Consider the following 25,980-nt stretch of genomic DNA (forward strand, 5'->3'; position numbering starts at 1 on the left):
GAAGAAGTAAGCTAAACTTGGGAGGCAGCCAAGTATGAAAAAAGCCACTAAACCTGGCCTCAGAAGACCTGAGGTTGATGTTTAACTTGATTGCAGTTCCAGTTACAACTTTTCTTTTTTAATCGAACTGAACAAGTGGATTCTAAGGTTGACATGGAAGAACAGACAGGTGTGAGTGTCTGGGGAAAACGCCGGTGGAAGGAGTGACGAGGTGGGGCCAGCACTCCCAACCACAGCTGATGGGCCCTGACACCCAGACAGTGCACGGGCCCGCGGACTGAGGACACAAAGGCCTGACCTGGACCGTAGCACGTTCAGAATCACACTGTTTGGATGAAGGTGCCTCCAGGTCAGTGACACCAGGAGGCACCTGTAACGAACCGGATGGGGGATGTGGGACCACAAGGAAGAAGATGAGGCTGGTCCACAGTGTCACTCATTAGCACATTAGTGCCACTTCAGTTCTCCACGGGTCACTTTTCAAGTTACAGGATTCACTGGCGATATTTTTTTCATTAAGTGGGCAGTGGGTACCTGTTACCTGCTGTGTTATTCTTTCTACCTATGTAGGTGCTTCTGTTGTAAAGTGAAGTATAAACATTAAGACAAAGATCGTGTCCCCCGACTTCCGACTGTGCTCCTTCGGTCTGCGGAGGAGGACCTGCACCCAGCGCCCTCTTTCCACTCCGCCCCTTCCTTTCGTGAAAAAAGATATTCTGGAATAAAATATAAAGAACATGAATTGTTTATGGTAAGGTGCATCAGAACTTGAATACTGTCTATTGTGCTGGTGAAACGTACTATCTTTAGGAATTCACTAAAATTTTACAGATTAAAAAGTGTTGAAGACAAACAGTCACCTTGATTAAAATTACTAGCAATTACTACTAGATTTAATCCATGTTAGTCTCAAAAAGTGGTCTTGAGAAACATTTTACATATTTTTATACTTGTTACATGTTTTATTTTTAATAGCCAACACTGCAAATTTTTAAAAAGAAGTGTTAAATGGAGACAATTACTGTTGATTCTTTAGTATAAATCAAACAACACGCTAAAGGCTAGATTAACCCTGTAGCTACAGTGAAACACTGAGTGATGATGTGATTATTTATTTAGCAAAGGCAACTGAAGTACAGAATCCTTACTTTATTTAAAAGAAAATAATCCAATTCAGTATTATTTATTTATTTATGTAAATTTCTTTAAAAAATTTTTATAAAGATTTTATTTATTTATCTTTCGAGGGGAAGGGAAGGAGAGAGGGAGAGAAATATCAATGTACAGTTGCCTCTTGTGCATCCCCTGCTGGGAACTGGCTTGCAACCCAGGCATGTGCCCCGACTGGGAATCGAACCACAATTCTTTGGTTCGCAGGCCTGAGCTCAATCCACTGAGCTATACCAGCCAGGGCCGATTCAGTATTATTTGAACAAATTATCACTAAAGCATTCACAGCTATCAATTTATTATATTTTACAATGAAATAGTTTCTTTTCAAGGAAACCATCCAAGTAATGGGTGTTCAGTTTGCTTGCCCATTAGGGGTTTGTGCACCAGCCAGAGCAGACCATATGCAGCAAATAAAGTACGTGCACCACTTTTAGCAAAAATGTTTCTTCCAGTGAAATGCAACATACGATAACTAAAATAAGCATAGCTGTCAACAAGAAACTCCTGAAACTAACAAGCAATTGTAGCAAGATTGCAGAATACAAGGGAAATATAAAAAGGTGCATTGCTTTCCTATATAAGAGCAGTGAACAAGTGGACTTTGAAAGGAAAATGTCAGACTGCTTACATTAGCATCCCAAAAGTTCAATACTTAGAAATCAAACAAAACATGTAAAGACCCACACGAGGAAAACTACGAAACACCGATGAGAGAAATGAAAGAAATGCAGAGACATCCACGTTCATGGACGGGAAGACTCAACGTGGTCCAGATGTCAGTTCTTCCCAAGTCGGCCCACAGACTCAGGGCCATCTCCATCAAAATCCCAGCGAGTTACTCTGTGGCTGTCGACAGCAGATTCTGAAGTACCTGGTGGAGAGGCCAAGACCAGCAGAGCCGACAAGACATCTGCAAGAGTCACCTGCTGAGCACGATTCTGATTACGTCTCCCCAGCAGCCATGACGGCTCTTTCATGTGGGCTACGAATGCCCTGCTGGACTCACCTGTGCCTGTGGCCCACCAGCCGACTGCTGTCAGGATGGCAGACGGGAGCCAGGGTGACGACAGTCCTGGAGGAGCCCACTCCAGTTTCTAGCTATGTGGCACTGGGTGCAGTTCTCAAGGGCCATGAGCCATGCTTCCATCAGTAACGTCTCAGGGGCTGGGGGGCTGCAGGGCTGCGGAGGTAGGGGGCATGGGGGTGGGGAGCCCCTGCATACAGCAAGCGCACCTGAGCACCAGCTGCCAGTGTGACTGTAGTGCGGAGCAGGGCCAGCACGGGCAGCTGCACGCTTCTCCACGTCCCTGGTCATGGGTGGCTGTTCCTGATAAATCAAAACTCCAGACTCGGCGGATGGGACAAAAAACCAACACTGACTGAAAACCTAGAGGGTGCAACCCCAGGAAGCAAACGCAGGCTAACTAATTCTGCCCAGTTGTTTGAAGCTTCAGTCCCACGGAGGATATTAGAAACCTTGGTACTTATAACTCAGGAGAATTAAAGTGATTCTTAAAGAAGTACACTTCCAAAATCACGTTTCAACTTGTTCTCTGGCCGCTCCCCTTCCCAGTGCACATGGCTGGTGGGCTCTGCACAGAACAACGTGAGGACAACGAACCAGAGTTTCGTCTGCGGACATACACACAATGGGGAGGACCAAACTCGGCACATTCTCTCTGAGCAGAAGGCCTGCCGAAAGACTAGGAACCAAAGGACTAGGAACCAAAGGACTAGGAACCAAAAGACTAGGTGGCAAACAAAAGTCCTCTTACTTCTGATAAAAGCCCACAATACTATGAGTTTGAGTCACATCCAGGAAGATGTTGAGTAACACTCCAGACGCATGAAATCTAAAATCTTCTGCATATATTTAATTAACTACACTGAGCACCAAATAGAACCGAGCTATTGGGAAGGTTCACAAAGCATGATCAGCATGTCTCTCTCTCTCACACTCACACACACACACACACACACACACACACTTGAGACAACTGGAAGCTGTGCAGTCAGGTCTGGACATGCCGTGAGCGGCACAGATTCGGACACAATAGTGAACAGACTGATACAGCAACAGAGAGAGCGAAAACACAGAAAGCAACTTCTTTGGGTTAAAACCACCGACAGAACTGGGCTTTGTGCCTGAGCCCCGACCCTTCACTCCCGCCTCCTCGCTCTGCTCCCTGTGGGAATGACTCGGGTCTCAAAGTGGAAGACAGCCCCCCAGTCCAGGATGCTCTCTCCGGTCAACTCTGACCCAGGCCACTGGATGAAGGACCACGTGTTCCCCTGCACACCTCAAGGGCTCTGGACACCCCCGTGTCAGAAGGCAGCACCTTCTAGAAGAGCCTGGCCCCAGGCACCCGGCGACCTCCCCGTGCCCTATCTGAACGTGAGTTGTGTTTCAACAGCCAACTATAGTTGACAGCAGAAAGACGGTATCCAACTTAAAAAATTGGTAAACGAATGTGAACAAAATTGCTAAAAATATAAACGCAAAGGGGCTTCAATAAGCTCACTGCCTAGTAAGCAGACAGAACTGTCAGCTGTCAGACTGACAGAGCTGAGTCGCAGGTTCATCCCCCACGGGAGGCGCTGTGCTCCTCCTGGTGTGGGGGGCACCGCTTCCAGGCCTGGCCCACAGCCTCCTGTAAACGGGCGGGGGCAGTGGGGTGCAGTGGTATTCTCCCTCACCTCCCTTCCACTGAGTGGTGTGGGCCACCGCAGGGTGACTCCAGAACAAAAGACCTGGTCCCTGAGTGATCACAAGAGCCTGCCCTGTCAGCAAGCTGGGCTTGCTTCTTACTCAGTCACTGCCCATCCTGTCCTGTCCCCTCCCCCTCCTCGTGCCTGTGCACGTAAATCCACACGTAAATCCACACGTGTGTGCGTGCTCTCTCTTCTTGCTGCACCTCCTGCCCCAGCACAGCAGGCTGGGCGATATCCACCTTCAGAACCAGACCCAGATTTGCTTACCCTTTCCACTGTCGACCTGGAGGGCTTTGCCCCCCTGGGACACATCTCCAGCAGAGGGAGCTTGTCCCAGGGAGCAGGGTCCTCAGCTGTGCTGTGAACCCATCCCAACCTGGGTCTCCTGTTTATAACCTGTTGTTTCCAGGGGTTGAGGGAGGCCAGCAACTTCCCTGACTCGTGCTCCTCCGGACAGACATGGCACCCTCCCTTCCTGCCAGGGACTGGGAAGACCTCCTCTTCCCTGATGTTACACAGCATGGAAGCAAGACTTCATCGCCACAACTTCGACACACAGCTCCACGCATGCATCTCTCTACTGGCACTCCAGGGGGCCCATTCCAAAGCGAATCCCAAATCTGAAAGCTGGGGCTGCCCCTCTGCTGTGGCAATCCCGTCCCCACCCCCATCCCGTGCATGCCCAAACCCCCGGTGCCAGCACACAGAAAGCTCCAGTGGGTACTTGTTGGATGAATAGACGGATGGACGAATGCTGGATGGGTAGATGGGCGAATGGGGCAGGTGAATGAACAAATGGATGGGTAAGTGGATGGATGGAGAGATACACGACCTCCCATCCTATACGTCCAGCACGTGACCATGCTCTGCACCTCACAAGGAGGCATCTCTCGGCAACATGAGACCAGGGAGAAAGCTGGCACGACAGTTGCCGGCTCCCTCAGGTGCCACCTGCGCTGCCCCACGGCCAGCCGCATCCCCCCACTCTCCAGAGAGCAGACAGCACGCCACCTTCGGTGCCCGCCCTCCCGCCGCACTCAGAGGCAGCACACCCCCACGGGTCTGCAATGCTGCAAAGGGTCCCCCACCACATTCACTTCCCTATCCTGGAAACCGGGGGATTCCAGCCTCAGACTGCAGCCCAGTCCAGAGTTGGTGCCCAGGTGATGGTGGTCTTCACAAGGTACACGGAATGACTGGGCACACTGGGCACAGCAAGGGGCATGGGAATGACTGTCCCACCAGGGACAGAGTGCCCCAGGGAGTGCCACACAGGAGCTCAGTTACACAACAGTGGCGGGGGGAGCGCCTTTGCATGTTGCCCACCACTCTCCCCTCCCACATTCTCTAACCACAACAGTGGAGGAGCAGGCAGCTGCCCCTGGACAGGCTGGACCAGGGAAGGCGGCTGGGTGGGGTCTGAGCATCCCTGGCAGCGTGACCTGGCCCACCCGCAGGCCCACCCGCAGGTGCACCTCGGGTCTCCGCTGGCGGTATCTGCCAGGGCAGCACTGTCGCTGATAGAGGGCCTGGCCAGTGCCTGGCTTGTACACTGTTCTCTGTCAACCGTAACTTCCTGGTGACTCTGCTGCTCCACCTGAGTCTCACCCACAGTCCACAGTGGAAGGGCTGGCTGCGTGGATAACTCAGGGTTGAGGGAAGTCCCCGACAACCCACTGCCACCGAAGCAGACAGTGACCTGCCGCTGCACTGTCCTTGGCCCGTGAGAATCGTGGGAAGGCTCACACCACGCCGGTCTGCGAAAAGCTCAGAGCACATGATGTGCGGCACCCTGAAGTTATACAATTAAAAGACTACACTCCACACCTCATAACAGCGTGCCACGCTGGTATAAACAGGATGGCCAGTCGTGATAAACTGCTTTTTATCAGTGTTGAAGGCATTTTTGTTAAGCACACAGTATAGATAAGAACAGGCACCGACAGACGACGCTGCACTGTTTTAACAGGTCTCACTAAACTGCACTCAGACGTGTCCAGTGAACACAATCTTCGATGCACAGGCTCAACTGCTACACCTTGTAACTCTCACCAAGTGTCACAAAAAGGCAACATACTTGAGAAAGGCTTACTTTCGGAGGCAGAAATTTTGAACCCTTTTTCTTCTCATGGCATACATAAAGTAATTACTAAAACTCTTTAGCACACCAAAAATATATATTTTTTTCCTATTTGACAGAAAACTAGGCACAACTGAGAATCACTCACACTGGTCGGCTACTGCTGTGTTGGCTCTTGTCATTTTTTCACTTGACCGTCTAGGGGAAAGGAGGTCAGTGCCCCTGACTAAATGGTCGGGAATCACACATTTTAAAAATCCTTGAGGCACCCCCGTGTACCACAGCACACCGGTTAAAACCCGCCTAAACCTGCCGTTCCGGAGCACTGGAAGACATTTTCAGCCTGTCTACAGGAGAGGGACGCAAACCACTTGAATTACAGTGAGTTCCGAAAGGACAGTGACAGAGTTTTCCTTGTAACACTCAATACCTTCTCCAACATAAATATTTAGTGATGAGGGATGAACTAAAAAAAGTGGTGGCCATTCTAAATTTAGGGAATTTGACCAAAATTTCTAGTAGTTCTGCTTTTGCCCATCTTATCTTCTGCTGCTTGCCTTGGTGGTGTCCTGCTTTTTAATGCCTAATGGAGGAACCAAAACTCATCGACGCTGCAGCCAGAGATGAGAGTTGGAGCTGAATCCCAGGGACTGCTGTGAAAGGTGCACAAAAACCCAGGGGCGGGGGGCTGGGGCCCCAACACCCACGTCCCTTCCAGAAGCACCTTTCGTCCTGGGCTCACAGTGAGCACGGTGCCCACAAAGGTCTCGGGGTCGTGATGCTGTCACCACTCCCAGACACAGGTCCCACCGGGCACAGTCTTCTCTGTTATATTTAGCAAGATGCTATTTTCCTAAGATTGCTGACTCTGAAACAGATTTCTTTTCAGGAAGTCACTCTAAAAACTGGGGCTCATTTTTATTTCCTGAGGGCTGACAGTCTCCTGCCACTGAACATCCCAGTGTTCAGTCCTGTCAGGTGGCGGGTACATGACACCCCCGAACGAGGCTCACCCCCTACACCGCTGCAGCCCCTCAGCCAAGCCCCTCCGCACCCAGCACGGTTTCAGTGAGTTACTGTATTCTATACACATACGGCAAACTCACAGCACCTTTTAAAGCAGCAATTTGCCCCCCAAAGCCAGCAGTGTATAATTTTTATAGTCATGGACAACTTTTCAGTCTAGTGTCAAGAAAATACAATCAATTTTAATGTCTTAAAACATTAAGTTGAATTAAAAGTCTGAAATTACCTGAAGTGTTGAATGTAAAGAACTCACTGTCCGTGTTTTTGGAAGGAAAATGTTTTAACAATGGTTGCCACAGTCTCATTTTCTTCAGCAGGAGGAATTTTTTTATCGTTAGAAAAGTCATCAATGAACAGTGGCAGCCAAGGGCAAACCGTTATAAAGCAAAGCTACAAACTTTTACAGTTTCACAAATACCTTCTAAAAAATACCTTAAACTTGGAAGCCAAAATGATTTGTATTCATGTTTATAGACACGATTTTAAGTCTGCCTAAAATTTAAGCCAGGCTGTCTAAAATTCTAGAAAATGCCAACAGAGGAGAAGCACTTTAAAAGGGAAAATAGGAACTTAACTAGCAGCGATGCTGATCCCCGAGGCTGCAACCTCACAAAAGCATTCTCGCACTGCATTTAAAATCCAAAACTTCACATTCTAGAATAAAAGCGAACCCATCACCTCTCCTCTCCGAGCGTTTCTTGCGCCTCCTTTTATAGCGACGTCCCATGATGCTGAAGAAGGTCCCCATGGAGAAAGCCCCAGTGCCGAGGGAGGCCATCCAGCCGAGCCAACGCCAGCCGCCAGCCTGAGCTCATTCCGTGTCCCTCTCGTGTGACTCGCCTCAGCAGCGCTGCCGAAGCGACAGCGGCCAGCCTCCTGCCGGCACGTGGGGCCGCTCCTCCTCAGTTGGGGCTCATTCATCAACCTCAGAATCAGGGCGCTCGCTCCAACACCACCCACAGGGACATGTGACAGTTAACCCTTCAGGGCTGTCCTGGGCACAACACCAGGAGCAGAGAGGAAAGATATGCTGGGGATGCTTCCAGGGAAACAGGAGTCTCCCGAGTCCCGTCCAAGTGAAGAGCCCCCGTCATCTTTACTAGAGACAGTGCCTGAAATGATGACGTGAAAGTATCAGTGAGCGAGCACCACTCACCAAGTAACTGGCAGCAGACACAGCTGCCGCACCCCGCACAGTGACCAGCCAGTGCCCAGAGGCGCTGCTGAGAGCGAGGGAGCCGATGAGGACTCGCATGGGCCTGTGTCCACCCGCCCCCCTGCCCCGGGTCGCCTCCGCCCACCTTTGTCCCCAGGAGCCAGTCTCACGGCTGGCCCTTCACCACAGCACAGGACGTGGCCCCCACCACATGCTGCGCTCGGGGCGAAGGCAGACCTGGCCCCTCTACACGGGCCACCGAGCTTGGGGCATGACAGCACAGCCAGTGGGACCAGCCGGCAGCAGGGCCTGCATACCACACCCACACATGCATGCACATGTGCACATGCACACCCATGAACACACACACATGCTCACATGCACGCTCACACGTGCACACACCTCACAGCACCTGGTAACTGCAGCTTGGGCTCCAGCACTCAGGCACAGCGCAGCCCACGGTGCTCACACCCCCTGGCCCAGATAGACGCTCTCCCTTTGGTCAGGGGCCAGATGAGTGTTTTAGACTTTGTAGCCATATGTCTCTATTGCTTACAGATTCAACAAGGCTGGCATGGCCTTGGGTTGGGAGGGGAGACAAGCTTCTGGCAAAGACTGCCACTGTGTCCAGATGGACTCCTTCAGGATGCAAAAAAACGCCTTCTGGCCCTGGCTGGTGTAGCTCAGTGGATTGAGCACAAGCCTGTGAACCAGAGGATCACGGTTCGATTCCCAGTCAGGGCACATGCCTGGGTTGCAGGCTGGTTCTCTGCAGGCCAGTTTCCAGCAAAGGACACACGAAAGGCAACCATACATTGATGCTTCTCTCCCTCTCTCCTTCCCCTCTAAAGATTAATAAATAAATAAAATTTAAAAAACCCGCCTTCTTTCTTATAGCATCTGAGCTTGTGACCTGGGCCCAGGGGGGACAGCAACACTCCACAGTGCCAGGACAGAGCTGTGCTGTGAGTCCTGCAGACCATCCCATGAAGCCCCCAGGTGGTCAGCCCTGGTAGGACAGAGCCCCGGGGCTACACTCAGGGAAGAGGAGGAGGCAGATGCCAGGACACAGTGGAGCCCTGCATCAGGCTCCTGCAAGACACCGAAGGGATCTGGGGGCAGGACAAAGAAACAGAGGCCTAAGGAGGCAGGGAGGGGAGCAGGCGCACAGTCCCGGGACGTCAGGTCCCGGTGGGGAGGGCAGGACCAACACCACAGGTGGGCAGAGCTCCCTGGGCTCTGCGGCCATGGGCACACCCTGCCCCCTTCTGCTGCTTCTGTGCTTTTACTGTGCCCCCAAAGGCTTGGCCTGAAGTATCCACGGCACCCCATTTTGGTAAAAGCAGCACTTGAACAACATCAGATAATGCCTCCTCTCTGCCTCCTGACATACCACGCTTTCCACTATGTCCCCAACAGAGGATTTCAAAGGCAACCACGGGAATCAGAACCAGGAAACCAAAAGGAAACTGCTGAAAAGGAAACCATAAATGTTCCCACTTACTTCAAATGAGAAACAAGAAAACCTATTTTAGAATAGAGTCACTTACTGCATTTAAAAACTGTGTCTGGGGATCTCCATGGGTTTCTTTATTACTTACTCCCTTGCCATGTATCAGAGCAAGTCATGTCCCTGACTGGGAACGTGGCCCCGCACTGCGCCTATCCAGGCAGGAGACAGAGGGGGCGCCGGGAGCTGAGCTCTGCAGCGGTGGGCGAGCTGGCTCACTGGGAAGGGTCAGGGCCTCTGGCCTCTAAGGAGACATAGGCTGGACCATGCAGCCAGCAAGACTGGTCCCAGGGGCCCCTAACGGGGACCGAACCCAGGAAGAACAGTATGAGGAACGGAGCCGGAACCCCCCAGAGCGCTCTTCTCCAGGAGAAAGAGTTGTACCTCCAGAGTCCCGTGCAGCCCAGAGCAAAACAAAGGAGGATGTAAAAAAAAGGGTGGGTGTTGAAAAGCTGTCTGGGCGCTGGATTCTGTATGATGAAAGGATTCTGGGGAAATAATGCCTCAAGAAGTCAGAGAAAAATAAGGAACATTCCCCAGCTGCTGGAGACACTACCGTTTCTGAAAAAATAACGTCTCTTGGCATTAGAGTTTCGTTTGGGTTTGGTTCCTCCAGGAGGCTGGGCTTGGTCTCTAGTTCAGGCCATTTGGAAAGAGGTGGCGAAGAGGCCAGGCCGCCCCCGGGGGCTGGCTGTGCTCTCTGCACCCCTGGCCCCACGGGGGCAGCCCTGGGTGAGGCCACCACCAACGGAGACCCAGTTGCTGAGGTGACTCACAGCTTTCCTATCCGCCTTCTTGAAATGAGAAGATTATAATTTCTCCACCTCCTTCATAACCCTGTCCTAAAAGAAACAGAACATTTGACATCAAGACATATCACAATTTATAACCAGTGTATTCATAAAAAGAAAAACTTGCAAAGTGTATGTAAACCTGGTAAGTCAAGGAGGAGTGAGGATGGCTGCCTGGACTGACTCAAGGGCACCTGCCGCAGCAGCGGAAAGTCAGCCATGCTGGCTGCGTGCTGGCCTGTCACACGACTAACAAAACCTGATCATGTGCAGCGCTTCTTAGGAATCCATCCGATGAGATGGTGCTTGAGTGAAAATACACTTCACGAGAGATTCTGTCAGGTAACCCAGGGATCACAGCCGACGTTGCAGAAGACACACCGGCAAGTCTTCATGACAGGAGGCCCTCTGCCGGGTCGTCTGCTGGTGGGTCTGTCCTGGGCGACGTGCCCCAGTCACCAGTGGAGGCCCTGTGCCAGCTGTGCCTTCTGAGAGTCCACCCCTCACAGGCAGATCACGTTGGTTACATTTCCCTTTCCTTGGTGCTCTACCATTGGGGGCCTTGTCGTCCTGGAGGGACTGCCCCTCCCAGGCTAGCCATTCTTAGGGACAGCAGAGGGCCCGGCCAGCAGTGGGTCGTGGGTCCTTCTCCTTATCTACCTTTCATGCCCCATGCTGACGTTTCCCCTGCCCTAAATCAACCTGGGCCCACTACTGGGCACCGAGGGGCCACCTTTATTGCTCAAAGACCACCAGAATCACTCAAACCGGCCAATCCTGAGCGTCTACCCTGCCCTGCTTTTCCTGAAGGAGCCCCAACTAATGCATCTAGTCTAGGCCTTCCCCTCACTCCTTTCTGCCTCCTGACCACACCCGGTGCTCCCTATGTGGTGTGGTGGGCCCCTCCTGCAGGGACATGCAAGTGACAAAGTCTTCTTCCAGTGGCTTTGGCCTCTCCCTGGTGCCACTCAGGCACTTCCTTTAGAGCTATGGCGCCGGGGCCCCAACGAGAGTTCGGTGCGGATCTGAAGACCCGCTGGGTCTGAGGATGCCAAGTCAGACCCCTCGGGTTCTGGTTAACTGAAGGGCACGCAGCCGCACGCAGAGATGAGCTCGTTTCCAACCACGCCCTGCAATTCTGCTTGGTATGAGCTCACCTTAATAAGTCAGATAAGCATGCCAGTTACATGTACTTTGCTTTCATCCCACTAAGTGATCGTCTCTTTTTCTCCTCATCGAGTGACACAACCCAAGGCACAGTAGACCTTCCAAACATAATAAATGCCGTATTTCTTGCTTTCTTGAAAATCAGAGCAATTCGGATCTCGTAGCAGGACGAGGCTCGCAGACAGCCCGTCCGCAGCATCCGCTCTGACCGCAGGTGTTGACCTCAGTCACTCCATGGAAGTCACCAGAGCGGAGGCCCCGTCCTAACCCTGCACCCATCACCATCTTCCCCTCCCCCCTTCCCAGCCTCGCTCCTACCTGCAGGCCTATTTCAGAGACACGTAAAAATAGAACGCCTGCATTCAGGAAAGTCGAGGGACACGCAGCAGAACGGCAAGGATTTAACGCAGCGGATCTGGCTTCTAGGACCATTAAATTGACAGTTTATAACGGAAAAAAATACTTTAATGCTCTTTTTTCCCACTTTAGAAGTATATCAATTTCCGACTTCAGCTGTCATGTCTTTGCAAGTTAATAACTACTGAATTCTAGGAGGATGTCATAAATAGCCACATGCCATTTAGCATCTGACAATCCTGGTATCTAATTAATTTTATTTTTATCTATGTCCTCAGAGTAAAGATTCCAAAATTTAATGTTCCTAGAATATTAATTTAGGATAAAATTCTTAAAAACTATTTTTCCACTCTCACCAGAAGAAAAAAAAAGCTTATTCCATTAAAATTCTAAACTCTGAGTCAGTTATTCATTAATTATTTACATGTAATCCACACATGGGAAACTGTAACAATACCTAATTTAATACTAAAGTAGCCCAGCCCTGGCCGGGTGGTTCGGTGGTTGGCATGTGGTCCCATGCACCAAAAGCTTGCAGGTTCAATCCCCAGTCAGGGCACACAGCTAAGTTGTGGGTTCGATCCCCAGGTGGGGTACGTACGGGGAGAGGGGACAATCAGTTGATGATTTTCTGCCTCATCAATGTCTCTCTCTCCAAATCAATAAACATATCTTCTTGTGAGGATTAAAAATAATAATAAAATAAAACACCCCAGAAGTACCTGTTAATAAGACACAGAGCAAACATTCATTCATCCAACTAACAGTGACCGAGCCCCACCAGGTGCCAGGCTGGCTGCGAGGGCTTGGGATGCGTCGGTGAGCGAAGGGCAGTGAGGTCTCTTTGCAGGAGGCCCCATGCTAACGAGGGTATGAAGGACAACCATCTGTGTCTGAGCAATGACATGACCCGGTCACATGTCTGAGGAGGTGGGTGCAACAGGGGGAGTGCTGGGCAGGAGGCGGGGGCAGGGGGCTTTGCGTTTTGAGGGGAGCCGTGATGGAACCAGACAAAGGCGGTGAGACAGCAACTCCGACACCAGGAAGAGCATTCTTAGAACACAGAAGGGCCAAGAGCCTGAGCAGCGCCCAGCAGCCCCAGGAACAGCTGGGAGGCCAGGCAAAGGCAAAGGCAAAGGCAAAGGCTGGGAGGTCCTGCAGGGGCTGGTTGGTGGGGCTTCCTGGGCCAGTGCCAGGACATCGTGATGGTCACTCTGCACAGGAGTTTTAGGTTGGTTCTGGCCTCAGGTCCCTGGGGAAGAATAGCTATGGGGACAGGGCTGAGGAAGGCAGACTGGTCAGGAATGGCTAACCAGGCAGGGACAGAGCCCGGTGGGTCAGAGCACCGAAGGCAGCAGGGAAGGTGAGAAATAAGATGACTCTGGGTGTGTTCTAACAGCTCCCCGATGGCATAGGTGTGGGCAGGAGAGGACGGACAGCCCTGGCTTAGGGGCTGAGAGGCTGAAGGACGGAGCTGCTGAAACAGGAACTGCCAGTGCGCTGGGGAGTCAGGGGCTGGGTGTGCCATCTGCTGTTGGAGATGTCTGTGAATCGCCAAAACAAGACACTGGTAGACCCGGACCTGAGTGTGGACGGCACAAGGAAGCTCTGGGCTGGGGAGGACGTGTGAGACTCATCCCCCGCACAGAGGTGAGAGGGAGGAGATTCCCAAGTGACGGGCACAGACAGAGCTGGGCACAGACAGAGCCGGGCGTGCACGGGGAAGTGCACTGCTGCTGGGAAGCTGGGAAGGGAAAGCCGGGCAGGGAAAGCCGGGCAGGGTGCCTGTGAGGGAGCAGCCGCTGGGGCAGTGTGTGGTGTGAGTGTACTACGTGGCCTGCCAACCACGACGCGTGCACTGGCTTCCTCAGTCTCTATAAGGGGAGGCTGAGACGGCCGCACAAGGGGCAGCCCAGACACGGCTACCACTCGTCTTACAGCCTCGGGTCTCCGTGAGCGGGGCCTCGTTGTGCACCACCGGGCGGCTGTGCCGCGGCCAGGAGAACAGCCCCGTGGTAGCCAGCACAGACCCAGGGCAGGCGCTCCTGGTGGAACATCGCTCTGCCTCCCACCGGCTGGGGGACCTGGAAAAAGTTCCTGTCCTCATGACCCCCAATTCCTCTTCAGTACAACACGGTGACAGTCACAGCACAAACCTCAGGCTTGTGGGGAGAGTCACGTGAGGACACAGTAGCCACCTGGGCTCTAGCTGTGGTCACAGCATCAGCACCAGCACTTCATGAAGGTGAGCCCGACAGCCAGAGAGGCGAGGTGGCTTGTCCAAGGTCATGTCCAAGGTCACGCCCCAGGCCAGCAGCAGAATGCTACGGAATCCAGGGCCCTCCACAGCCCTCCCTCTCCTACAGGGCTGCCCGATGAATACACAACTACTCAGGTGTATTTTTTTTAGTGTGTTAAGATTCCTCACAACTTTTAAAGTCAAAATAACATGTGTATTTCTTTAAATAAACACGTTTCTGTTTTCCATATTAAAATGATTTCAAATATACAGGCTAAGTCTAGTTTTCAGCTTACTTGCAACATTTCTCCAATCAAGATCACAAATTTGATTAGGCTTACTTCACTCTTTTAAGGTGACTTTACCAAGGAATTTTGGATTACAGTCAAAATCTACATTTCTCAAATAAGTATAGCAGGTATCGGATTTAGGGAAAAAAAGAAGGGGGACAAAAGGCTCTTAATTTGAAGGCCCTATAATTAGTTCCAATAGCCTAAAGTGACCTAAAGTGAGAAAACAGTCACACACTATGGCAGACAGGTGGCTGAGGTGGCCCAGAGACAGCTATGGTGGCCACTGATAGCTCAGGGGCCCACAGATGGCTCAGGGGGCCCACAGATGGCTCAGGGGGCCCACAGATGGCTCAGGTGGCCCACAGATGGCTCAGGGGCCCACAGATGGCTCAGGGGGCCCACAGATGGCTCAGGGGGCCCACAGATGGTTCAGGGGCCCACAGATGGTTCAGGGGGCACACAGATGGCTCAGGGGGCCCACAGATGGTTCAGGGACCCACAGATGGTTCAGGGGCCCACAGATGGCTCAGGGGGCACACAGATGGCTCAGGGGGCCCACAGATGGTTCAGGGGCCCACAGATGGTTCAGGGGCCCACAGATGGCTCAGGGGGCACACAGATGGCTCAGGGGGCCCACAGATGGCTCAGGGGGCCCACAGATGGTTCAGGGGCATGCAGATGGATGCTGGCAATGGAGGACAACTCAGATCTGTGAGGCTGTGGGCTACACAGGGAGAGCTCTGGTTCCTACTAATGGACTGAGGGGAAATCTGGAAAAATACTATTAAAAGTCTGGCCATAATAAGGGAGACAAATCAGAATAGGAAAAAAAGGCCTNGATGGTTCAGGGGCCCACAGATGGCTCAGGGGCCCACAGATGGCTCAGGGGGCCCACAGATGGTTCAGGGGGCCCACAGATGGTTCAGGGGCCCACAGATGGCTCAGGGGGCCCACAGATGGCTCAGGGGGTCCACAGATGGCTCAGGGGCCCACAGATGGCTCAGGGGGCCCACAGATGGCTCAGGGGGCCCACAGATGGTTCAGGGGGCCCACAGATGGCTCAGAGGGCACACAGATGGTTCAGGGGCCCACAGATGGTTCAGGGGGCCCACAGATGGCTCAGGGGGCACACAGATGGTTCAGGGGCATGCAGATAGATGCTGGCAATGGAGGACAACTCAGATCTGTGAGGCTGTGGGCTACACAGGGAGAGCTCTGGTTCCTACTAATGGACTGAGGGGAAATCTGGAAAAATACTATTAAAAGTCTGGCCATAATAAGGGAGACAAATCAGAATAGGAAAAAAAGGCCTGAACATAAATTTCGAACTAAACTAAATTGATAGCCACAGTTTAAATGGGTACTTCTTTCAGGATTAATTTTGAATCATCCTTTAAAAACAATGTTTACTACAACTGACTATTAAAAACAGAATAGAACATAAACCTTTTCAAATGCAAAGTAAAACCAGCTGGTCCTTCAAAGATGACAACGTAGTTTTTGCTCATTCTAGAGCAGAAAACCTTTGGGTGACTTCTTCTACTGTAAATAATCCCAGGGGGCGTTTAATGGAAAATGTGCAGATTAAAGAAACAGGACAAACACATGTCTGCGCAGGGATGTGCACACAGGATAAACACATGTCTGTGTAGGGATGTGCAAAGAGAACAAACACATGTTTGTACAGGGATGTGCAAACAGGGCAAACACATGTCTGTACAGGGATGTGCAAACAGGGCAAACACATGTCTGTACAGGGATGTGCAAAGAGAACACACACGTCTGTACAGGGATGTGCAAACAGGGCAAGATGGTCGGTTGGGTTCAAACAAAAACTGAAACAAGACTAACTGGAGAAAAGAGTGAGCTGACAGGAACCAGGACAACATGGACGGACCGCCCTGGTGGGGATGAGGCACAGCGTGGGTCTAAAGGCCAGAACACTACAACGGGAGGGGCAGAAGAAACTGGAGGGCCAGGACAGAAGAAACTCCCCCCAAATCGAAGTCTGAATGTGCCACCAACTGGACACTCGTGTGCACCAAATAGGGGACAAAAAGCACGAAAATGCAGTTTTCTCAGCAATATCACCAAAATGGAATCCCAAGTGCATCTAGACTAAAGCATGACTGGGGAGTTCAAGTCCGGCAGGCGGACAGCATGGACTCAGACCAAGTTCTAGGAGAAGGAGAGCATGACGACCAACTGGGTCCCCACAGGCTGTTCTGCAGCTCCAAGGAGTGTGCTCACCCACCCCCCCACCCCTGGCCGGGCCACAAAATGCAGGGGCCTGGAGTGCTGCGTCCCATCTCCACAGACCCAAGTGCAACAGCGTGACCTTGAGTTGCACCCCACTCCCAGATCTCTATCCCCCAAACCAAACTGCCCAGAGCCTGGGGAAGGGTGCAGGAATGGGGGACAAGCACCCTGAGGCTCCCAGGCGAGCTGGGTACTGCCCTGGGCCAGCCCGGCGAAGGGGGGTCTGTGGCAGGTCCCTCGCTTGGTTTGGCAAGAGAAAGCTCCACTGGCCATGGTTCCCCTTCCCTCTAAAGCGCCAGCCTCCCGGGCCCTGGCGGGCAGAATCTGGGCGAAGACTTTAGCCCCTGGCTTACACCATGCGTCTTGGCAGCTGCTCAGCCAGCTGCAACCATCTAGGACCCTGTTCCCACACTGCTGCTCGGTCAGGCTAAGAAGACAGGTGGGGGAGGGGGCAGAAGACAAAAGCAGGGATATGGTTCGAGGCCAGTGAGGGGTAACAGATGCAGGGTGAGAGTTCACAGAAGACAGACTTTAAAACTTCAATATTTATATTATTCCTTTGCTTTATAGTGGCAGCAAAGACCAAACACATATACAAATTTTAGTTAATTTTCAAACTGTATACTTAAACTTGGCCACCTTATTATACACTAATTAAAACTGGCAGCCTGTCATGGCATATTTATAACTTGTCAGTGTAGGCTATTTGCCTTTTATCTTAATTATTTTTTATTTGAAGTGCTAAGCTGAAATAGAAGAACCATAAAATGTGACACGTAAACTATATAAGCAGAAGTAATAATTTTTCCTTTTTATTGAATTTTTGGGGTGACAAAGGTTAACAAAATCACACAGGTGTCAGGTGCACAGTTCTACAACACACCTGCTGTGAACCACGCCGTGTGTTCACCAGCCCGAGTCAAGGTAATAATTTCTGAAAAAGTGGAACAGATGTATGAATTGTTCCTTTCAATTCCATAATGCAGTCAGCCCCCTCCAGAGACTTCATTTATTACAATTAAATTTAAAAATTATCTGATAAAATTTCATTCACAAATGAGCTCAGTCACTGAACTAAACCAGCTGCCAGTGTCAGATGGGCCCTTCAAAACGGTGCGAATACAGCCAGTGAGCAAGCGCTTTCTGAAGGAACCTGGTATCTGGGTTGCTCAGAAACACAGAGTGCGGGTGTTTCCTTAGAGCGACCTCCTCATCCTCTTAACTCGGTCCCACAGCGCCACCTACTGTCTGAAGTTGTCCTCTCGAGTGCCCCAAAGACAGGCTCTCCCCGCTGAGCCTGCTGTGAGCTTGGGCCTGTCCCCATCTCGGGGCCTGGGTGTTCTGTCCAGCCCACACAACGTCCAGGCAAATCAACATCAGGCAGGCCACTCTGGACGTGGGACAAGAGGGCACATGCGTGGGCAAGAGGGCAATTCTGGGATGAAACAGACGTGTGCTACCGGCAAACATCTGCCAGAATACATGAATCCGTACACTTAAAAAGGGCGAGTTTTATAATTTATTGTGTGTAAATAATACCATCAAAAATCCAGCTTGAAAAACAAAAATCCCAGAACAAAACCATGAGCAAACCATAGCCTCAATCTGAAATGAACTAGACCAACACAGATCTGAAGGAAAATGAAGGAATGTATATTCCAAAAGCAGAAGGAAAAAGCTACAAAAGACTGGGGAGAAAGTAAAGAGCAGGTGGTCTTCTCTCAAGTGAGAAAGCAGAGGCCTAGCACGAATATTCATGGTCACAGGTAAAGCAGATTCATGCTCGTTGTCACCGTGGCTGCTGTCACTGCACCAATGAGGAGACTGGTCAGCTGGCCTGGGACATGGTGCTCATGGGGAGGGCCAGGCCTGCAGCCATTCTCCCTCTCTGCTCCACCACCCAGGCAACGTGAGGACACAGGAGAAGACAAAACTGAACCAGAAGGCATGATCCCATGACAACGGAAATCACATGTGAGTGACTCTTGGCAAGCGAGGGCGCTAAAAGGAAAGTCGTGCTGATGGGCTCCTCTGCCCGAAGAGGTGTCCTGGTGTGGGACACAGAGGAGGAACTATGATCGCATGCGTCCCACCTGGTTCTGTGATGACAAACTGTTACGGATCACGGCAGTAACACAGATGCCGTTTGTGGGTCTGAAACTGATTGAACTCTGGGTACAAAATAAAATGAAGTGTTCTACTTTGATAACATGAAAAGAAGCAGAAAAACAAACCTGAGGGAAACGGAACAGTGCAGGGGGAGAAGAGGTGACGAGCACGGTGGGGCAAGTGCTCCCACATGACCAACAGGGTAGGGAGCCGGGAGATGTCTGAGGTCCAGGGGATGAGGACAGGTAAGCATGCACAGTCCTGAGATAACCAGCAGAGGAATGAGGCTGCCTGTCCTGGCTGGCTGACCCAGTGACCCGCCTCTTTTGTGACTACAGCTGGATGACCAACACAGTTCTGGCCAGTGAGATGTAAGTGAATATATAATGGAGGCTTCCTGAATGCTCCAATAAAAAGGACAAACATGGGCTGCACTGTCTCTTCCTTCCCAGTTGTTCCTGCCTTGAATGTAGATGTGATGACTGGAGCTGTGGCAGCAACACTGCAACCATGAGGGAATAGTTACGAGAATTGCAGAGACACTGGCCCAGACTCCTAACGTGGTTGTGCTCTGATTTAACACTAGTAAAAATCTACTTTTGCATTACCTACAGTGAAACAAATAAACAAATCCCCGATTGTTTAAAATGTGACTGTAGGGCATGTTTTCCATTGCTTTCAGCTAAAAGGACTCCTAACTGACACAGGAGCAGATGGGAGAAAAGGAGAAGTATAAATGAGCTAAATCCTCCTCTATCTGAACTGAAAGTCAACAGATAATGTCTAAAACTTACAAATCAAAAAGTATGTTATCTGGAAACGAGAAGCATGAAAGGGACTGCTGTCTGTGAACCTACATCCACTCCTCCCTTCTTCGGAGAGGCAGCACACCCGCATTTCTGGTCACCTTACAAGCAGTCACGGTCACACATCTAAAGGTAGATCCACTGGGATGAAAACAGAAGTGTCCCATGACAGCTCCTGGGAACCTTCTGAAGAACAGCACGCATGTGGCTTTGTGATACTCTCTCCAGCACACGTCCCGACTGTGCATGAGTTCACACGTCACAGGTGGAACACCAGGACAGAAGGAGTGCGGGGCACTCACTGCCGGAACGCCACTCCAGCCCCGTCTGCTAAGCAGACAGCACTGTGAGGGGCAGCCTCTTCTCTGCCCCATGCCGTGCCTCTGATCCCTATAGCCGGTCCCAACACGGACCAATCCAGAAACACAAAGAGCCACGACCCTTTAAAACCAACCAGCAAGGCCTCTAAGGGAGGTAAGGGCTCGGGACCATTGCTATTTACCAAAGGCCCTTCTAAATTATGGGATTTGTCTGACTTTGAAGGTGTCACTTTAATAAAAATGAAAATAAAACATAGGTCTGGTCTCTCCCCTCACCCCCCCACACCCACCCAAGGCCTCTCCCCTCCACGCCCCCTCCCACAGCCACAGCCCCTCCCTGGCCCACCAGGCTACTGAAGGCACCTCCTGACCCTGTTCCGCAGCCGCTACTATCCCGTGCTCACCTCCCCATGAGACCACCTGGATGATACAGGCTCATCTTTCAAGACTGGGTTCCACCTCACCCCACGAAGTTCACCACCCTGCCTCCAGAACAAGCCACCTGTCTCCCCACTGCTGACACAGCGTGAGCAGACACCACATCCCTGAGCCCACCAGACTGTCCATGTTGAGGCCAAAGACTATGTCTGCCTGGGAAGTGCCGGTGGAAGAAGAGACCTCTACCCCTTCCTCTAGCGGCTTCAAGAGTGTGGATCTCCCACCACAAGGTGAGGATGTGACGGAGGGGCCACATCGAATGCTCACGCCCACACCTGCAGGTCATGTGGCTGTGCAGCTGGGCAGGTGTGCTGCAGCCAGTGGTGGTACATGTCTGCTGGGCATGGCTGGGCTGGGCTGGGCTGACGGGGTGGTCGGGCCATCTTCCAGAACTCTCTATTGCACACCAGGGGCACAGGAACCGTCTGTGAGAGGGCACTCCTGTGTTTCCACAAACCCCTTCTGCAGAGGAAGCCTGCGGAGAAACTGAGAGGCAGCAAGGGCGGACGGAGGATGCCAGACTTCCCTGCACCCACAAACCACTCTCCTTGTTTTTCACCCATCCGCCTGAGGTTTCTGCACCCATCACCTTATTTTCAGTGGTGACCAGACACAAAACAGCTAGAAGAAAATTACCAACAGACTCCTAAGAACAACACATGGATGGTTTGCACCGAACACTTTAAAGGCAATTGAGTTGCTGTGCCCCCTGCTGTTCCATGTCAACTAGCTTCCCAGGCCTGTGACCACCAGCAGGTGGCTGTGTGTCCCCAATGCCCTTAGGGCCGGAGAAGAGGAGACAGGCCAGGCCCCACATCTCATCACAGTGGTGACCCCTCCTGGGTCCTCGCTCCAATGCCTCTTCCTCAGAGAATCCCCACCCCTCCTTCCCCTGGTCTCTCTCCTGGGCAACACCATCCCATGGTGACAGTTGCGACTGTTCTCTGCCCACCAGCTGTTCTAACCCCGGTCCTGAGGCCTGGTCAGTGCTTGCCACAGGCGCTCGGCACGCGTGTCGGACAAAGTGAAGGGTAGGTCCAGGGTGCTGCATCGGCCTTTCCTGTAGGTCGAGACAGGCCCCCTGGACTGCAGTTCCTAGCGGGACAAACGCCAAAGCTCTGAACCCACTCCAGCAGACGCACCTCCATCTACCTGTACCTTCCCACGTCACCTTCCCTGCATCGGTGTGTCTGCAGCCCACCTGGGACATGCCCCCTGTCTCAGCTTGGGTGGAGGCCCCAAGCTAGACAAGAGTGTTTAGGGCCCCCCCCTTGAAAAACAGGTGCCCCCCACGTACACTGAACACACCAGGAGACTTCGAACCCTGCTCTGTGGTCCCTACGTTGGCACCCACATGAGGCAGATGAAAGGAGGCCAGAGCAGAACCACCAGGACCCTGGTGCTGGCCTCCCTACAAAGAGCCCTCCACCTGCCACCCTCCCCACAGCCCTGCAGGTAGCGTGGAGTCAGGAGCAGACATGACTCATCACGTCGTCACTGTAGCCCTCGCCTGTGCTTTCTCAGCATGTGCTTCAGACACGGCTTTGGCCTAAGGACTTTTTCTATGGCTATAAGGACAACTCATTCGTGCAGAAGTATATGAACACTTCATTTCTCCAAAGCACGTTTACCCTGCATAAAAGTACCTGCTCCTCCACATAACTCATTGGTTCGTGTCTGAGGCCTGCTACATGGAGGTGGTCACAACCACACTTCACTCAGCAGCACTGTCCCCTTCAGGCCCACGCCAGCCCCAGGATCCCAGCCTTCGATAAAGAGAGTTACAGAGGAGCTCATTTCATATGACCGATCAAGGTACAAGAAGATCTGTGGCTGAAAATGAACTCCACCCCAGGGCACAAGGCCGGGACAAAGTAACCTCACAGGTGCCCCTCACAATCTCACTGCCAGGGTACCAGAGAAAGAGCATTAGCAGAGGATGGAGCAGACTTCTTTCACAGGTCTCCCTGGGAACCAGTTCCCCCACATTCCTGGCATTTACAGGCTCAGAAACCAGCGGGGCCTTTCCAGGCACAAACTCAACCCTGCCAGAGGTCAGATGGGGGCTTATCTTCACCCCCCACATTTGCCTCAGCTTCTCTCAAAAGCAGATGCTGAATCACGGAATAGTCAGCAAAGGTAAGTACTTAAAGAAGTTTCCTAATCACCTCTAAGGAAATGACTTACGGTAAAAGGCTGGAAGGAGGCACCAACTCCCTCCACCCTGAGGCCAGAGGCAGCACCAGCTGCAGAGCCCCAGGAGGGCAGCAGTGCTCAGGCCTGCAGGGCGGCGGCGGTGGTGGGCGGGGGAGGGGGGGCACTTGTGAGCCATCGCAACAGAATCCACGGCGACAGTAACCTCTGCCGGGGGTGATTCAACAAAACTCACTTTAGAGGGCACGACGGGTTTACATTGGACAGAATTCACTGTTCACCAGGCAAACGTTAGCAGTGCTTGCAGGTTCTCGCCTACCCTGGAATCAGCTCAGCTCCTGGGTCCACTGGGGTCTGAGGGCCAGGCCTCCGTGGACGAGTGCAGGACTGAGGTCATCAGAACATATGCGTGGCCAGTGTGTTTCTTCAGCTGCTTCTCCAGGTCTCCACGCCCAACCTGAGAGACTTCACTCTGTGTAATAAAAAGATTTACATTATTCAGATTAATTTAACTCAGTATTAGATGCTTTTCACCCTTTCAGAGGTGAACTCGGATAATAAAGAATTAAAAATCTCTCTAAATACAAGTTTAAATAATTTTTAATGTATTCCTATGTTTTTTAAGGCTGATCCACAATAATTGATCACATCTTTATCCCACCTGCCAGGACAGGCAGATGCAGCGGGAACACCCACAATGCATTTCTGCTCCCAACACACGAGAGCCAACAGGCACCAAGCACAGGCCAAGGAATGTGCCCCCAGGCCAGGCCTGTGCGAGCTTCACTTCTGCAATGTGAGTGTGCGCGTGAGTGCAGACAGAACCGCACAGGCCCAGGCCTCTCCCGACCTCTGCTGCCCAGGCCGAAGAGCCCAGGGCCACGCACACCCCAGCACAGGGCCGGGACACTACGTCTGCAGGTCATTCCCTATCTGCGTAAGGACGGTTTCAACCAGCGAGTCACTAAGGAGAACGTTTCCACAGGCTCATATACTTCCAAAACCTGTGTAAGTGTTACGACTCTTTTCTCTTCAATAAACTAACTGACGTCCTGATGAAGGGAAGTCCTCTGGGCACTAACGTGGGTTGCAGGAGCCAGTGAGTGGTCACTGGGGACTGAAGCTGGAGTGCAGCTGAGGTGCATCTGAGAGGGCAGGAGCACCTGCTGTGCACAGTCCAGTCACCAGGACGTTCCCCCGGGCCAGAGCCCCTGACACAATCCCAGCCCTCATGGGTGGAACCGACCCGTTTCAAGGCCCTTCCACATCTCCCAGCTCTGACTGCTTGGACTCACCCACGCCGTGTGCCAGGGCTCTGCTAGGGCCATCCCAGTGGTGATGGGACTGAGGAGTTGCCACACAGTTAACCCCATGACAACTGACAAGGGCCACCTGCCGGCCACCTGCCGGCCACCTGTGGTAGACAAGAGGAGCACTCACACTCCACAGGAACAGAGGGTGACAAGAGTGTGAGAAAAGTCAGAGCAGTGGAGGCTGTAACCTTGCAAACGAGAGTCAGAGAGAAACTGTGGAGGAAGCGACACAGGGGCCGGAGGCTGGTCAGTCAGCGACTGAGCGCTGTGGTCCTGCCGCCCTCTCGACTTGCCCGGATCTGCCAGGTGAAACTGGCCCTAAAAACAGCCCCCTTAGAACCTGAAAAGGGGGACGCAGAGGTAGGGTGGGACAAGCAGAAAGCCCCAAGAGCTGGGCAGCTCTGTGGCCCCCAGCTCCTGACACACTCAGGTGGGCGACCCAGCCCCGCACCTTTCCAGAGCCTTCTTCTGCTGAATGCTCCCCAGTTCAGGACATCTCCCCCTGAAAATAGTGTGACCCCAACTTAGTCAAACTGGAGAGGCTTCTACAATAGGTTCCCAGTTGACGATCTCCTGACACAAGGAGTTTCAAATGCCAGGGCCATGCTGGTTAAAACAGGGGCCATGTAAGACTGCACACGCCTAGCACTAATAGCAAGCATAGAACTAGTTGTGTTAAAATAGATGTATCACTCAGCACCGGGTGGACTGATTGGCTGTGCCAGTAATAATCATATTAAGTGAAGCAACTGTGTTTCCTTTTAAGTGATATTTATCATTATAATTTAATTAGATTGGAATTAAGGCTTCACTCTGCCAAAAAATAAGTGCTCTCATTTCCTACCTTGCCGCTGCATGAATCCATTACATGGGTGTGCAGTTAAACAAAGATTTCAACGGGGCAGATTCTCTGATGCTTAGAGACACCGATTATTCCAAGATACAGAGACTTGATATGCTCAAGACAAGTGAACAACAGGTAAATAATCAATGAGTGGAAGGTAGCTAAGACAAAGAAGCCTACTTCCTAATTTCTCACAGTGGCTTCTACTTCAAGTGCTTAATTAGTACGAAGAATAGGTACCCACCGCGGAAGGATGGAAGCCGGCGGGCAGCAGCGAGGGGATGCAAGTGGGGCCAGAGTCACCGAGCCTTGGGGCACAGGGGGGTAGGCAGGTGCCCCTTGGCTGAGATGCTGGGTGAGAGGGAGGATGGAAGGCCTCTCAGCAGAAGGTGACAGGAACAAACTCTGCCTAAGAGAGAAAACCTAGTCTGTTTTCAGGAAGACAGCTCTGACGGCCAGGGGGTTGGGACCAGAGGCTGGGAAGAAGTTTGGGTGGCAGAGCGGGAGGGCACAGGGATGGCAGGGACTGGCAACATCAGGCGTATCTCGGGGGGTGTGAAGGGCTGGACTTGGTGGCTAACAGTCCGAGTGGAGAAATGAAACCAAGCCTGGGCAACTCCAAGGACCCCAGCTCCGTGCTGGGGGTGATGGGATGTGACGGCCAACGTGAGAAAGTCAGAAACAGGGAACTGCGGAAGAGGGCGATTTTCAACTGTCCTGACTATAAAGACCTCCAAAGCACATGAGCTGTTGTCATTGCTGCTTCAGCTTCGACAATGGCAGCACCTGCCCTGGTTAATGGAAGGCAGGACTGTGAGGCGTTGGCAGGGGACGGTGAGACCCCAACTGGGCAGAGAGAAAAAGCTGCCAACCTAGAATTCTAGACCCCACAAAAGCCTCTTTGCAATGACAAGTAGGATGATTCCAGCCGAGAAACTTTGCTAGCAGCAGACCCTCACTAGGGGAAGTCCTAAAAGACACAGAAGGAAAGTGACCCTGGAGAGTCAGAACAGAAGAGAATGAAGATGAGAGCAAGTGGCGTGTGGGCGTGCAGACCTCACAGACCGTTTGGGGGGAGGGAGGGGACACCCCTAGCACGAGGCCGGACCGCCTAGAGAGGAGGCCGGCCAACGATGTTCAGGGATTACAAATTAGTGGTCAGCGTCTCTTATGAGCAGAGACACAAAAACTTAAATCTAATGCTGTATAAAAGACAGGCCTTCACAGCCAGGT

The 25,980-nt window shown here is 52.0% G+C and overlaps 1 protein-coding gene across 3 annotated transcripts in view; it reads right to left on the reverse strand.

The window, feature by feature from the left end:
- ADARB1 (adenosine deaminase RNA specific B1) overlaps nucleotides 1-25,980 on the reverse strand; it is a 104,975-nt gene that overhangs the window by 38,969 nt on the left and 40,026 nt on the right. For 2 of the 3 annotated variants that reach the window (XM_037065220.1, XM_037065221.1), the window contains exon 2: nucleotides 22,910-23,062. The gene's annotated coding sequence lies outside the window, so the exon portion shown is untranslated. Of the gene's footprint in view, nucleotides 1-22,825; nucleotides 22,884-22,909; nucleotides 23,063-25,980 lie in introns of those variants that run through there. The other variant, XM_037065222.1, reaches the window with a different exon arrangement.

The sequence above is a fragment of the Sturnira hondurensis genome, unplaced genomic scaffold, assembly GCF_014824575.4.
Source record: "Sturnira hondurensis isolate 20B ecotype Veracruz unplaced genomic scaffold, ASM1482457v3 Scaffold0015596, whole genome shotgun sequence".
In the NCBI taxonomy this organism is placed as follows: Eukaryota; Metazoa; Chordata; class Mammalia; order Chiroptera; family Phyllostomidae; genus Sturnira; species Sturnira hondurensis.